The sequence below is a fragment of the Bactrocera dorsalis genome, chromosome 1, assembly GCF_023373825.1.
Source record: "Bactrocera dorsalis isolate Fly_Bdor chromosome 1, ASM2337382v1, whole genome shotgun sequence".
Taxonomy (NCBI): domain Eukaryota; kingdom Metazoa; phylum Arthropoda; class Insecta; order Diptera; family Tephritidae; genus Bactrocera; species Bactrocera dorsalis.
The window spans coordinates 78,324,958-78,339,130 of NC_064303.1; positions in this window are offsets into that span (position 1 = coordinate 78,324,958).

Below are 14,173 nucleotides of genomic sequence, written 5' to 3' on the forward strand. Positions count from 1 at the left end.
AGCCCTTCCTTACTTGTTATTTATTCGATTCATGTGAAAGACCCTTCTAGCCCTCACAGACGAGCAAAATTAATGCCCATTAAGAAACGTTTCTGCGCGTTGAAATTTTTTGGTGACAGACGGCAAAATTGTGTATTTGGACAGCTGATTGTGAAATTTGTTTATTTATTACAAAAAAGTGAAATAAAAATGGATAAGAGAAAATGATTAATGACAATTTTGGCATTTTTGGAAATTCAAGATAAATTTAACGAAAGTATTCGTTTATTATTAAATACGTTAAAAGATAATAAAGTGCAATTACGAAAAAAGCAATACTTGATTGTAAAAACTCGAAAAAAGTGTACGAAAAAGTTAAGAATATTGGAAAAACGGGTAGGAAACTGTGCGTTGTTTACCTTCTGCCATCTAAAAATATTAAAATTTGTTTTTGTTAATATACTTGCACATAATTTAATTAGCAATATAAAAACTGTTTACATCTGATGCTGTAAACACAAATAAGGCGGCAGATTTCAAGCGACATCTGTCAAACAATAGCACTTTCTTTGGGTCACTTTGCCCGAAATTGCAATATAAAAGTAAACCCATCAAAACGGAAACAACCAACAGATGTCAAACAATAGCACTTTCTTTGGGTCACTTTGCCCGAAATTGCAATATAAGAGTAACCGTGCGATTCTGTAACTTGAGACAGTCTCAAGTCTCTAAATTTGAGATTTCAAGTTAGAGACAATTTTTGATACTTGAGATGATTTTGCTATTCTGTAAGTGACAGTCACAAAATCTATTACATTTCATTATTCAGAGATGTTTTTACACTTGAATGAAAATAAATATGTCGATAACAAATATTAAATTTCCTATAACATAGTCAAAAAACATAATTATCAATAAAAATAAAAATATATGTTGACTTTGTTTCATAATATTTACGAAATTTATGTAAAATTGATTTATTTTTCAAGTTTTCGTGTTTGAGTTGCTTACAAAATATAAAGAAACGACAATCGATTGATATCTATGATGATCTCTTTTCAGTATATTCAAAATGGCAGACAAGAGCTCTTTTTAGTTTTGTGACCTGCTAACTACCAGGTCTCAATATTTTGAGACTAACGCTAGAGACTGTTTAGTGAATAGTAACTAGTCTCAAATTGAGACTTTGCCTCAAAATGTCTCAAATAGAGACTAGAGACTTGTTACAGAATCCCGCTATAAACCCATCAAAACGGAAACAACCAACAGATAACGAGGACAGAGTATCCACTTCTCATAAGTCGTTAAACTAAAACAGAACAGTTCAAAGGGGCGTAAACTGGTTCCCACAACTATTTGCCCCGCCATCTCGATATCACAAATAGGTCGCCATGTCAGAGAAACTAAAAACATAGAGAAGGTGCAAATCGAAATCTGTATGATGGTTCGATTGCGCGGTTAACAGAGCTGATAGATTTTTATTAGGGAATTCGCCGTGCTCGCTGCTATTTGGCATAATTGAGCACGTGGAGTGGCAGAAATATATGTAAATGACTGAAAATAAATAAAGAGAATTTGCTTCGTAGAAAAATATACAAAGGCACACAGAGAATGTAACAAAGCATTCTATGTTTCACATATGTATGCATGCTTATATCTATATATATTGTTACGAATTTACTCTTGCTAGTTTACTTTGTTAGGTTCGTATCTCTGGATTGACAAATAAAATCAACACTGTTTAATTTAATTCAACAACTCTTTATTTCACAACTCGTCTACACTATAGCAGTTTACTCTTAGCACTGACTGATTCGTTGGCGCTGCCACGGCTTATATAGCCACGCACTTCTCGCTGATGCCGACGTGTCCTTCTAGAATATCGCGTCTGGAAATTACCAGAACATACGGCTATACGGCGCCAGACGCAAGCAGACAGTCGCGGCGCCCGACTCAGCAATTGTTTAACTAGACAAGCAGACAGTGCGGCGCCAGATGTCTATTGTTTCGACAAGCAGACAGCCGTGGCGCCAGATGTCTACAACAAGACAAATGCTATTCCATATACCTACAGCTATTGTTCATAATCAGGGATGCATATAGTAATACAAATACAACTTAATACTACTTTTTGTAACAATATAAAAATGAAATGGTGTATAGTTGTAACGCTAAAACTCGAAAACGGCTGAACCAAATGAAATACTTCCTTTGGGGGATTTGTTTGTTATTACCACGCGCAGGTCATGTCTTAAAATCAGAATAAAATATTAAGGGGGCGTGGTACCTCCCATACAAATTGAATTTTTCAAGTCGAATATCTTCAAAAGTGCTTAAGTTAGGAACATGAAAATTGGTACAGAGCTACAGGATAACAACACCACTCTCACCTATAAAACCGGGGGCTATCGAATAAGGGGGCGTGGTACCTCCCATACAAACTAAATTTTTTAAGCAAAATATCTGAAAGGGTTCAAGGTAGGGACCTGAAAATTGGTATAGACCTATATGGTATCAAAAGCCTTCTTACGCATAAAAGAAGGGGTAATCGGAAAAGGGGGCGTGGCACCTCCCATACAAACTGAACTTTTCAAGGTGAATTCAAAAGTGTTTAAGCTAGGAACATGAAAATTGGTATAGAGCTATAGGAAACAACACCATTCTCACCTATAAAGCTTGGCGTTATCGAAAAAGGGGACGTGGTACCTCCCTTACAATCTTTAATTATTTTGGTTGTTAATCCACCATATATTTATCTCATTATCCACCTAGCACGACATTTTGGTTGTTCTTGCTGCAGCGGTTATATGGTAATTTTGGTTGTGTTACGTGCTATTTTTGGTTTATGGAAATGGCAGTTTTATGAAACAAACACAAATTAAATTAAACGTCAATTTTGCTTTGCAATCGAACACGCCAAATTTAGAGGGCAATAAAAATGTGCCTTGCTTTACTGATATATTGATATATTTTGTTTTAAAAAGTGAGTTATTTAGTGAAAGTGATTTAGCGTGTTGGCGAATACCGATTTATGTACATTGGAATTTATCATTCAATTGATCTGCTTCCTTAGTTTAATTCATTCATTTTTCGAGTTTTCAAAGGTAAGTTATTGGTCCGTAAAACCTTATATGAACTTTATGCAAATGAATGATCATTTCCAATTAGATATTTGTTACGATGTCAAGAATCAGTACGTATGGTAACACTTCTCGGAGTTCCCAGGCCGCAAGGAGAACACGAAATAGCAGAGCACGTCAAAGGAAAAGTGTTATTGAGAGGGTATCACCACGAAATAGACTGCTGGAGAGTAGCACGCACCAGTTAGAAGATGTCAACCAAACATACAATCAGCAAGAACGATTGAGGAGAAGGGAAGTTCACAATCAGCAACAACGATCGAGAAGAAAGGAAGTTCGTGCTCGCCAAAGTGATGAAGCAAGATCACAACATGCGATTATTCGACGACAATAGCGGCAACATCTTTCTTTTGTGAACTTTGAACGGGCAGGTTTTCGATATGATGTTCAAATCGGTCAGATGTCAGTAGTTTGTCAATATTGCAATGCAGTCAAATTTAAAAATGAACCGTTGCCAGAATTGCTTCCACCACCACAGCCATTGTTCCAGCTGCTTTACGGTGAATCTCCTCACTCGAGCCATTTCTTAAAGCAAATTGTAAATGAACAAAACTATAATACAACGTTTAAGGTATTTTTGCCAAACAATATTCGACAGAAACTACAGAGCTTTCCTCCAATTATACACGTTCATGGGCAAATGTTTCATCTCGCTGGATCGCGGTTGCCGCATCCAGATCAAGAACACAAATATCTCCAAATTTACTTTCTGGGAGATTCACATGATGAAGTAAATCGGCGTTGTGCTATCTTCAATACAACGAAAAGAGAAATAATCGAACAATTGCAGCAAATGTTACACGAACACAATGACCTCGTTAAACTGTTTACGATTTCGTTGGAACGTATGCCAACAGATGATCATAGTATAATCATACAAGCGGACAAAAGACCAACAGGGTCACATGAAAGACAATATAATGCACCTACAGTTAGCGAAATATCAGTTGTTGTTGTTGGAGAAAATTTGCAGTGGCGTGATATTGTTATCAAACGTAGAAATCAAAACGCACTAAAACGGATAAGTGAGACACATCGGTCTTACGACGCAATGCAATATCCGCTATTGTTCTGCCGTAGAGAAGACGGATATCACTTAGGATATAAGATGATAAATCCGGTGAATGGTTAGTAAAAAAAAATTTTTGTTTGCTACTTCATATAGGTAATTTAAGCTTTTAGGTGTCGAGACAAATAAAAAAGTCAGTTCAATGAAGTTTTATGCATATCGAATGATGATGATGATGTTATTTCAACAGTATGCAGTTGACATGTATGTTAAAGTTGAGACAGAACGACTTAATTATATGCAATACAATCAGTCGAAGTTGCGATCTGAAGAGTACGAGGGCTGTCCGATAAATAACCGACCTAACCATGATGCACGCGACTTTTTCAAAATTTTTTTTTTATTTTTCTACATAGTCTCCTTGTAACTCCACACACTTCTCCCAGCGATGCTCCCATCTCTGCAACCCTTCCAAATAGTACTTGGCGTCTTTGTCTGCAAAATACGAGTTCACGAAAGAGATTGCCTCCTCATTTGACGAAAATCTCTGGCCGCCGAGCGCAGTTTTAAGTTGAGGAAACAAAAAAAAAGTCGCTTGGTGCTAGATCCGGTGAATAAGGTGGATGGTCAAGCAGTTCGAACCGCAATTCGTGGATTTTCGCCATGGCGACTGTTGAGGTGTGAGATGGTGCATTGTCTTGGTGGAACAAGACTTTCCTTTTTTGCAAATGTGGCCGATTTTTCGAAATTTCTTCCTTTAGCTTGTCCAATAATGATGCGTAGTATGCTCCTGGTATAGTTTTTCCTTTTTCAAGATAGTCGATAAAAATAATTCCATGGCTGTCCCAAAAAACACTCGCCATCACTTTCCCAGCCGAATACACAGCTTTAGGTTTTTTGGGGCTGGTTCCCCCTTTTCAATCCACTGTTTAGATTGGATTTTTGTTTCGGGCGTATAATGATGAATCCAAGTTTCGTCTACAGTTATCAATCGGCGCCAAAACTCGGTCTTATTGCCTCTAAACTGAGCCAACAGAGTGCTGGAAATGTTCATGTGCGCACGTTTGTGGTCTAGCGTAAGCAAACGCGGCACCCAACGCGCGGACAGCTTTCTCATGCCCAAATCTTGGTTTAATATGTGACAAACAGTTTCTTTTGACATCTTCATAATCTCAGCTATTTACCTAACTTTAATCCGGCGCTCGTCTAGTACCAATTGATGAACTTTAGCGATGTTATCGTTAGTGGTTACAGTTTTTGGACGCCCAGGACGTTCATCATCTTCCAAGCTCCTGCGACCACGTTTAAATTCAGCTGCCCAAAATTTTACGGTGGTAAACGATGGTGCAGAGTCACCATACACAGAGTCCAACTCCTCTTTGATTTGTGAAGGCGTATTGCCTTTCAAAAATAAAAATTTAATTACAGTTCGATATTTGATTTTTTCCATTTTGGGGAAATCACCGAAATAGACTCACAAAAACGACTGTCAACAGATAATTGCGCAAGATAAATTTCTGAAATTTTGGCGAGTAGCTATTATAATATGCACAATTTGAAGTAGAAGCTTTTTTTTCAGATGTGCCGCTAGCTTCACGTTGAGGTCGGTTATTTATCGGACAGCCCTCGTATATTCACTTAAGAGATGCAATGAATGGTGATGCGGGTATTACAGATATTGGTAGACTCTATATTTTGCCATCGACATACATTGGCAGTCCTAGACACATGCATGAGTACTCCCAGGATGCGATGACTTACGTGCGCAATTATGGACGGCCGGATTTGTTTGTTACATTAACTTGCAATCCAAAATGGCCAGACATTACGAATCTATTGCATCCCGGTCAATCACCAAGCGATCGCCACGATGTTACAGCACGCGTGTTTAAACAAAAACTCAGATGTTTGATGGACTTTATTACGAAACAACGTGTATATGGCACTGTTCGATGCTGAATGTACTCATTGGAGTGGCAGAAGAGCGGTTTGCCCCACGCACACGTTCTTCTTTGGATGGTGGAGAAAATTACACCTGACCAAATTGATGACATCATTTCCGCCGAAATTCCTGATGTTGAAATAGATCCAGAGTTGCACGAAGTGGTGATGGCCAATATGGTTCATGGGCCATGCGGAGAACACGATCCATCTTCGGTTTGTATGTCGGACAGTAAATGCAAAAAACGCTGTCCCCGTGCTTTTATTTCGGAAACTCAAACTGGAAACGACAGATACCCTCTCTATCGGCGTCGCTCACCCGCTGACAATGGCAGAACATTCATCACTCAATTGAAAGGAAAGAATTTCGTGGTTGATAACACATGGATCGTTCCATATTCGCCAATTTTGTCTAAGGCATTCAAAACACATATAAATGTTGAGTATTGCAGTTCAATAAAATCAATTAAGTATGTTTGCAAATATGTCACCAAAGGAAGCGATGTGGCGGTTATTGGCGTTGAACGAGATGAAATTAGCAAATTTCAAATGGGCAGATATGTGAACTGCAATGAAGCAATCTGGAGAATATTTTCATTTGCAATTCATGAACGCCATCCTACTGTTGTGCATCTGTCAGCTCATTTGGAGAATGGCTAGCGAGTTTATTTCAACGCAGAGAACATAGTACAGCGAACGGAAATACCACCAGCAACTACTTTAACAAGTTTCTTTGCAACTTGCGCCAGTGATCCGTTCGCGAGAACATTGCTTTACTCGGAGATGCCTCGGTATTATACATGGAATGCATCGTCTTTCCCCCGGCGCAACATAACCCTGGCGGTTCATTTTTAAATTTGACTGTATTGCAATATTGACAAACTACTGACATCTGACCGATTTGAACAGATGCGATATATTGAATGTTTGGATCATATCGAAAACCTGCCCGTTCAATGTTTACAAAAGAAAGATTTGTAAAAATTTTGTTAAAGTATACACAATGAAATTAGGAAAAATCGTTCATATTCTATTAAAACCAATACCGGTGTAATTTTTGAAATGAAAAAAAAATCTATTTTGGGCAGAACGAAGTTTGCCGGGTCAGCTAGTTGTACTATATAATATGAACCATTGTCACATATGCGTGATTACTTTGTATCAAATGAACCATTTTTCGGAATGGTAAACATTTTAATTTTTTTTACAAAATCAGGAAAAATAAGGAAAAATTATTTTAATTTTATTTCTCTTTATTTTTAATTTTTAAATTAATTAATATTTATTTCGACTATTACAAAGTGAAGATATGCAAAATGATCTTCATTTCTTCAAAGAAAATTGATGACCTTCATGAAATATGCATTTTCGCATTATTTCGTTATCATTTCCATATTTGTACCAAAAGAATTTCTATGACACATGCATATGTACATATATTACTTCTTTGGCACATTTGTCTGTATGTTTACGAACACAAATACGAGCCACATACATACATATGTACATACATTCATAATAACAAGTGTCGCACGCATCTTTCGCATCTCCGTTTTCACGCTCAACCAATGGCCGAAACAGGCGTTTTGTCAAAGAGTCAAATGCTGAACACATTGAGCGGGGATGACTGCAAGCGACATCTGTCAAATATTAAAATATACACGTTCATATGGACACAGTTATGTAGTTGTGCAGCTGTCTAAATAACTGTGTCCATAAGAATGTGTGTATTTCAATATCAGATTTAAATGGCGCTTGCAGTCTGTCGCATTCTATGTGTTCAGCACATCAATCTGTCGAAGCACTGACGCGACGAGACGCGAAAGAAACTAACAAACGATTGCCGATTGTTACCGCTTCCCTTGCCGCTGTAACAGCTTCGCCTACGAACTAGCGTAAATATGTATGCATATGTATGAACATACATATCGGCGCTGATTTTTGCGAGCTAAGGAAAAATATTTTAGAATTGAATATTATAAATCGACAACTCCGTTGTTGCCACTTTTCTGACTTCTTTCTGTGAAGAAGCATCAGAAAGATGTTCAATTTATGATTTTTAGCTTTTGCCATCGCCGCGAAAAGACGCTTGTAGGCAAAGGCATGCTCGGGGAGATGTTACGGCGTCTGTTTATATGAATGAAGCGCAGTCGCTTGTGGCATACGCGCCTGCGTTTATGAATGAAATCGTTTTTGTTGTAGAATTTACTACATTTGGGCTTCGCCAATTCGGCTGCCATATTGACTTGTGATGCTTCTTCTATTTGAGCAGTTGTTGTTTTTATAGAACAATGCTTCAATTTTTTGTTGGTGACATAGTCACATGTGTACGAATATGTATGTTTGTATGCTTGTGCATTATTTGTTCGCAAGTGTATACAAATATATGTACATATAAGTATATATGAATATATGAACATACAGATCAATGCGCGCACATGTAATATATTGATATGTAAGTGATAAAATCATGATATTAATTTCTGAACGCGCACATGCGTATACATGCAGTCATATGAGCAGATAATAAGATTATGATATGAGCATGTGCAGAGACATACGTTAATTATTGTGATAAATTTAATTTCTATTAGTAGGAAATATAATACAAAAATATTTATTAGTATATTATATTATGTAAAAATCAAAGAAAATTATTAAATATGCAAGTCCAAATTGACTAAATATTACTATGCATGCATTCATACAAAATTGTACTCATATCATAATTATGTGTACAAGTCAATATTCAATTGCCGACGGCAAAACGCAAAAGCATACATACATACTTATTTGCATACATTGCGATTCCCAAGTTGAAAAATTGAAGCATGAAAATATCACAAAGTTGGGAGATCATAAGGAGGAGCATGCATATGTTTATGTCTTCATATTCATATTCATGCATACATATATTTATGTCTCTTCATATTCTTGCGTATGTGAGACAGAGAACATCATGTATTTTGTACACATTTTTCGGTGTCAAAATGAAACAAGTCTCTTCATATTTTCTGCTTCGACATGCACATATATGCCACTTCATCATATGCCGTGAATACATATTCTCGGTTAGAATATGTGAGAGAATGGTAAAAGATGTTAAAATTGCGGGGCGAAATCCGACTCACAATGTTAACGAATCCGGCGAATTCCCTAATAAAAATCTATCAAATGTTCGCAGTCGAACCTGCACCTTCTCTATACTTCACGTTCTCTGGCCATGTCAACAATCTTACGATCAACGGTATCGTAAATGGACGACTGTGAACGCTTACTTTGGATACCGGTGCCACACATTCAATTATCCGACCGGATGTGGTAAGAGGAACGGTTGAACCACCGGCCACCGGGGAGGAAGCAGCTGTTGCGGGAAAAGTATTTTGCGAAGTGAGGATTGGTACCCTGGTAGTTAATCACACCTTCATCGTAGCAGAAATCACGGATGAAATTGTAATGGGAGTAGATTTCATAACTGATCACGGGGTTACTTTGGATTTAAAGAAGCAAATGCTGTTTTGCCAGAACATGGAGATGCCTATAAACAGCGGATATGTGACCAACGTTGAAAGTAAGGGGGTGATTGTTGATGATAATCAGAGTATTCCACCAAAATCTGAGGCGATTGTATGGGCTAAAGTGAATGGAGGAGGTGGTACTGAGGAATTGTGGATTGTGGAACCAGCAAAAATAGATACACCCATATTGGTAGGAAGAACACTTGTGAAAACTAGAGACGACGCTACCATTCCGGTCAGAGTAGTGAATGAATTCAACACGCCTATAAGTCTGAAGAAAGGAGCAGTAATTGGACGGTGCTAGAATATAAGTGCAATAGCACGATGCGAACGGTCGCAACAGAAGCCTACTATTGAGCCACAGCAGATAAGTCCTACACTCCTAAACAATTTGCTGAACGAACTGCATGGAAATGAAAAATTAAAAGCAGAAAAACTATTACAAAAATACGCATCCATATTTGCAAACGAAGGAAACAACACAGGAAGAACTGGCATTGTCAAACATCGCATAAATACTGGAGACGCTAAACCAATCCGACAAGCTCCGCGTAGGGTTCCACTAGCAAAACGTGAGGATGCCAACAAAATTATTGAAGACATGCACAAAAACGGTGTAATCGAACCTTCAATAAGTCCATGGAGTTCACCTATCGCCTTAGTTAAAAAGAAAGATGGTAGCACTCGTTTCTGCGTAGATTATAGGAAGTTGAATGATGTCACAAAGAAAGACAGTTATCCTCTACCGAGAATCGACGATACATTAGACACCTTGTCTGGAGCATAATGGTTTTCTACATTAGATCTACAAAGTGGATATTGGCAAGTCGAGATTGATGAATGTGACCGTGAAAAGACCGCTTTCAGTATGTTTTGATGATCATCTTGAAAAAGTTTTGATGATCATCTGAAAAATCTAGAGGAAGTCTTTCAGCGAATAGCATCAGCGGGATTACGCTTGAATCCCAAAAAGTGTTCATTATGGAAGAAGCAGGTCACATATCTCGGACATGAAGTATCAACTGAGGGGATTCACACCGAGGAGAGAAAAATAAAAGCAGTTAAGGATTGGCCTCGACTCACCAACACACATGAACTCCGCAGCTTCCTCGGCTTATGCACGTATTACCGCCGTTTTTTACCTGGATTTGCGAACGTGGCTAGAAGTTTACATGATTTAACAAAGAATAATCACCCGTTTGTATGGCAGTTGGAACAAGAAAAAGCGTTTGAGCAGCTTAAAGAACTACTTTGTACGGCGCCGATGTTAACTTATTCAATACCTGGAAAGAAATTCATCCTGGATACAAATGTAGGATAGCCCTTCCAAATAAACGCACTTGGTTCAACTTTATAATTAGTATACACTTTCATTTATAATTCATAAATGTTAAATGTTCATGTATAAACTGAATATGTGTAGTCCGTCCGTTTGACCGTCCTATATGTGTGATGACTTTTTAACGACTGTGCTCTTGTCCTGTTTGTTAAGTTGGTTGTGCCCTATCAGTGCTGCCTATTGTCATAGGTCAGTGTTGCCCTTTGTAAGTCCACTACGTGTTGTCCTGTCATCGCTTCCCACACAAATGCGAGCGCTTATGGAATTGGAGGTGTCCTGTCTCAGCTCATCGACGGGCAAGAAAGAGTAATTGGGTATTACAGCAGAGTGCTCGGGAAACCAGAGAAAAACTACTGTGTGACGCGAAAAGAACTACTAGCTGTGGTGGAATGTGTAAAACATTTCCACAAGTATGGGCAACGATTCTTGCTGAGGACTGATTATGCAGCATTAAAATGGTTATTACAGTTTAAGAATCCGGAAGGCCAAATAGCACGATGGATCGAAAGATTACAGAATTACGACTTCGAAACGGAACATCGAAAGGGGATTCACCACAAAAATGCGGATGCATTATCACGTCGCCCTTGTCCACTGAAATGTAAACATTGCTCCAAATCAGAAGGAAAAGAAGGTATAATCGACGTGCGATTACTGAATATAGAACCTGAAGATGATTGGACTCCGCATCGCATTAGAATCAATCAGCTGGAGGATCCTGATCTTGCAAAGCAGATAATAGCCAAAGAAAATGTGGTACGACCACCAAAGGAACAAATAAGTAGCGAGAGTCCAACTGCAAAGCAAATTGGGCCCAATGGAACAGCATAAACCTCGTTAATGGATACCTTCATCGTACCTGGGAAAGCGAAGATGGCAAACAGTCTCGTCTGCTGATCATAGTACCGAAGTCCATGATCCCGAAAGTATTGAAAGAATATCACAATGGACCTTGGAATTACAAAAACTATAGAGAAGATTAAACAACGGTTCTACTGGATTGGTTGTCGAGATTCATTAGCAGAATGGATAAGTAATTGCGTAAAGTGCATGGCAGCTAAAGGTCCTAAAGTCAAAAGTCGCGGTAGGCTGCAACTGTACAACGTAGGATCACCATTTGAACGAGTCGCAATGGAGGTTGCAGGTCCGTTCCCAACCAGTACGGCCGGAAACAAATATCTACTGGTTGTCATGGACTATTTCAGTAAATGGCCAGAAGTATATGCCTTACCAAACCAAGAAGCGAAGACAGTAGCCGAAGCGTTTGTAGAAAATTGGATAACAAGGCTCGGAGTGCACGTCGAATTATACTCAGATCAAGGCAGGAATTTCGAATCTTCTATTTTCCAAGAAGTCTGTACATTATTGGGCATCCACAAGCCACGGACAACAGCGTTACATGCACAATCAGATGGGATGGTAGAGAGATTCAACCGAACGCTCGAAGAACATCTGCGGAAAATCGTTGATAAAGATCAACGGAATTGGGACAAGTACATCCAGATATTCTTGCTGGCGTATCGTTCAGCGAAGCACGAGACAACTGGTTACACGCCAGCAAAGATTATTTTCGGATCTGATCTGCGACTTCCTGCTGATCTTAAGTTCGGAACGAATCCTACAGCTGTAAGAAATGATGGAGATTATTGTTCTGCCTTAAAGGAAGAAATGAATGAATTGCATCTAATGGTAAGACAGCATACGCATCTGATGAGCAATAAGATGAAGGACCGGTTTGATCAAGCGGCAAATTCAAAAGGTTTTGAAGAAATTGATCTGGTCCTGTTGTACAATCCATTTCGAAAGAAAGGCTTGTCCCCGAAACTGCAGACAGCCTGGGAAGGACCCTATATGGTGATGAAACGACTTAATGACGTGGTATACCGCGTACAAAGAAATGGAAAAGCACGATGTAAAATGAAAGTAGTACATTTGGAGAGGCTCGCCCCATTTGGTTCAAGAGGATTTGTGCCTAATCGGGACGATTAGGCTTTAGTGGAGGGCAGTGTTACAAAAGTAATATTAAGTTGTATTTGTATTGCTATATGCACCCCTTATTGGGAACAATAGCTGTAGGTATATGGAATAGCATTTGTCTTGTTGTAGACATCTGGCGCCGCGGCTGTCTGCTTGTCTAAACAATAGCTGCATTTGGCGCCGTATAGCATTATGTTCTTATAATTTCCAGACGCAATATTCTAGAAGGACACGTCGGCATCAGCGAGGAGTGCGTGGCTATATAACCCGTGGCAGCGCCAACGTAATCAACCAGTGCTAAGAGTAAACTGCTATAGTGTAGACGAGTTGTAAAATAAAGAGATTTACCGTGCGATTCTGTAACTTGAGACAGTCTCAAGTCTCTAAATTTGAGATTTTAAGTTAGAGACAATTTTTGATACTTGAGACGATATTGCTATTCTGTAAGTGACAGTCACAAAATCTATTACATTTCATTATTCAGATAATATAATTATCAATAAAAATAAAAATATATGTTGACTTTGTTTCATAATATATACGAAATTTATGAACATGGTATAACTCAAAATCTCAAATTTATACCAGGTTCAGACCGGAAGTTTAAAAGATTAGATTACATTTAAGCATTTCATAACCCAACAGTGTTCTCACTGCCGTTAGAAAGATCAAAAAACAGCTGTTAATGTCATTCATGAAGTCACATCGCTTAATATTCATCAAAAGGAAAGATTGTCATATAGTATTTTGAAATAAAAGCCGTCTTTTTTCAAATATTTTCCATATAATAGAAATAGTGGATTCATTTTTTCATTTGTTAAGTCGATTTTTAGGTGAAATTAGATTCATTGCTTTAAAAAAAAATTTGTTTATTTACATTTTTTTCCCTTTATAGTTTCTACATCAGCTGTGATAATGTAACAGATTTCCAATGCTGACAAATAGATTGCGCAAAATTAGAGTCGCACAGAGAGATTTAGCGTAGATCAGTTTTAAATCATTTCGGTGAAGTGATATTGAACTGTCATTTTTATATGGCGAAATCTTGATAAATTTATAAGATTAGTGGGATAAGCCACTCAACAGCCGAAATCGTGTGATTAAGTATCGGTCTGAACATGGTATTAGAGACTTGAGACTATCTCACGTTATGCAAGGCATACACATATCAATTAGTTGGTTGATTGAGTTGGGCTAGAAATTGCCCTTGTCGCTACACACGACACAACTTTTAATACAATTTTGAGGCCAACTTCATTTTGAATATTCA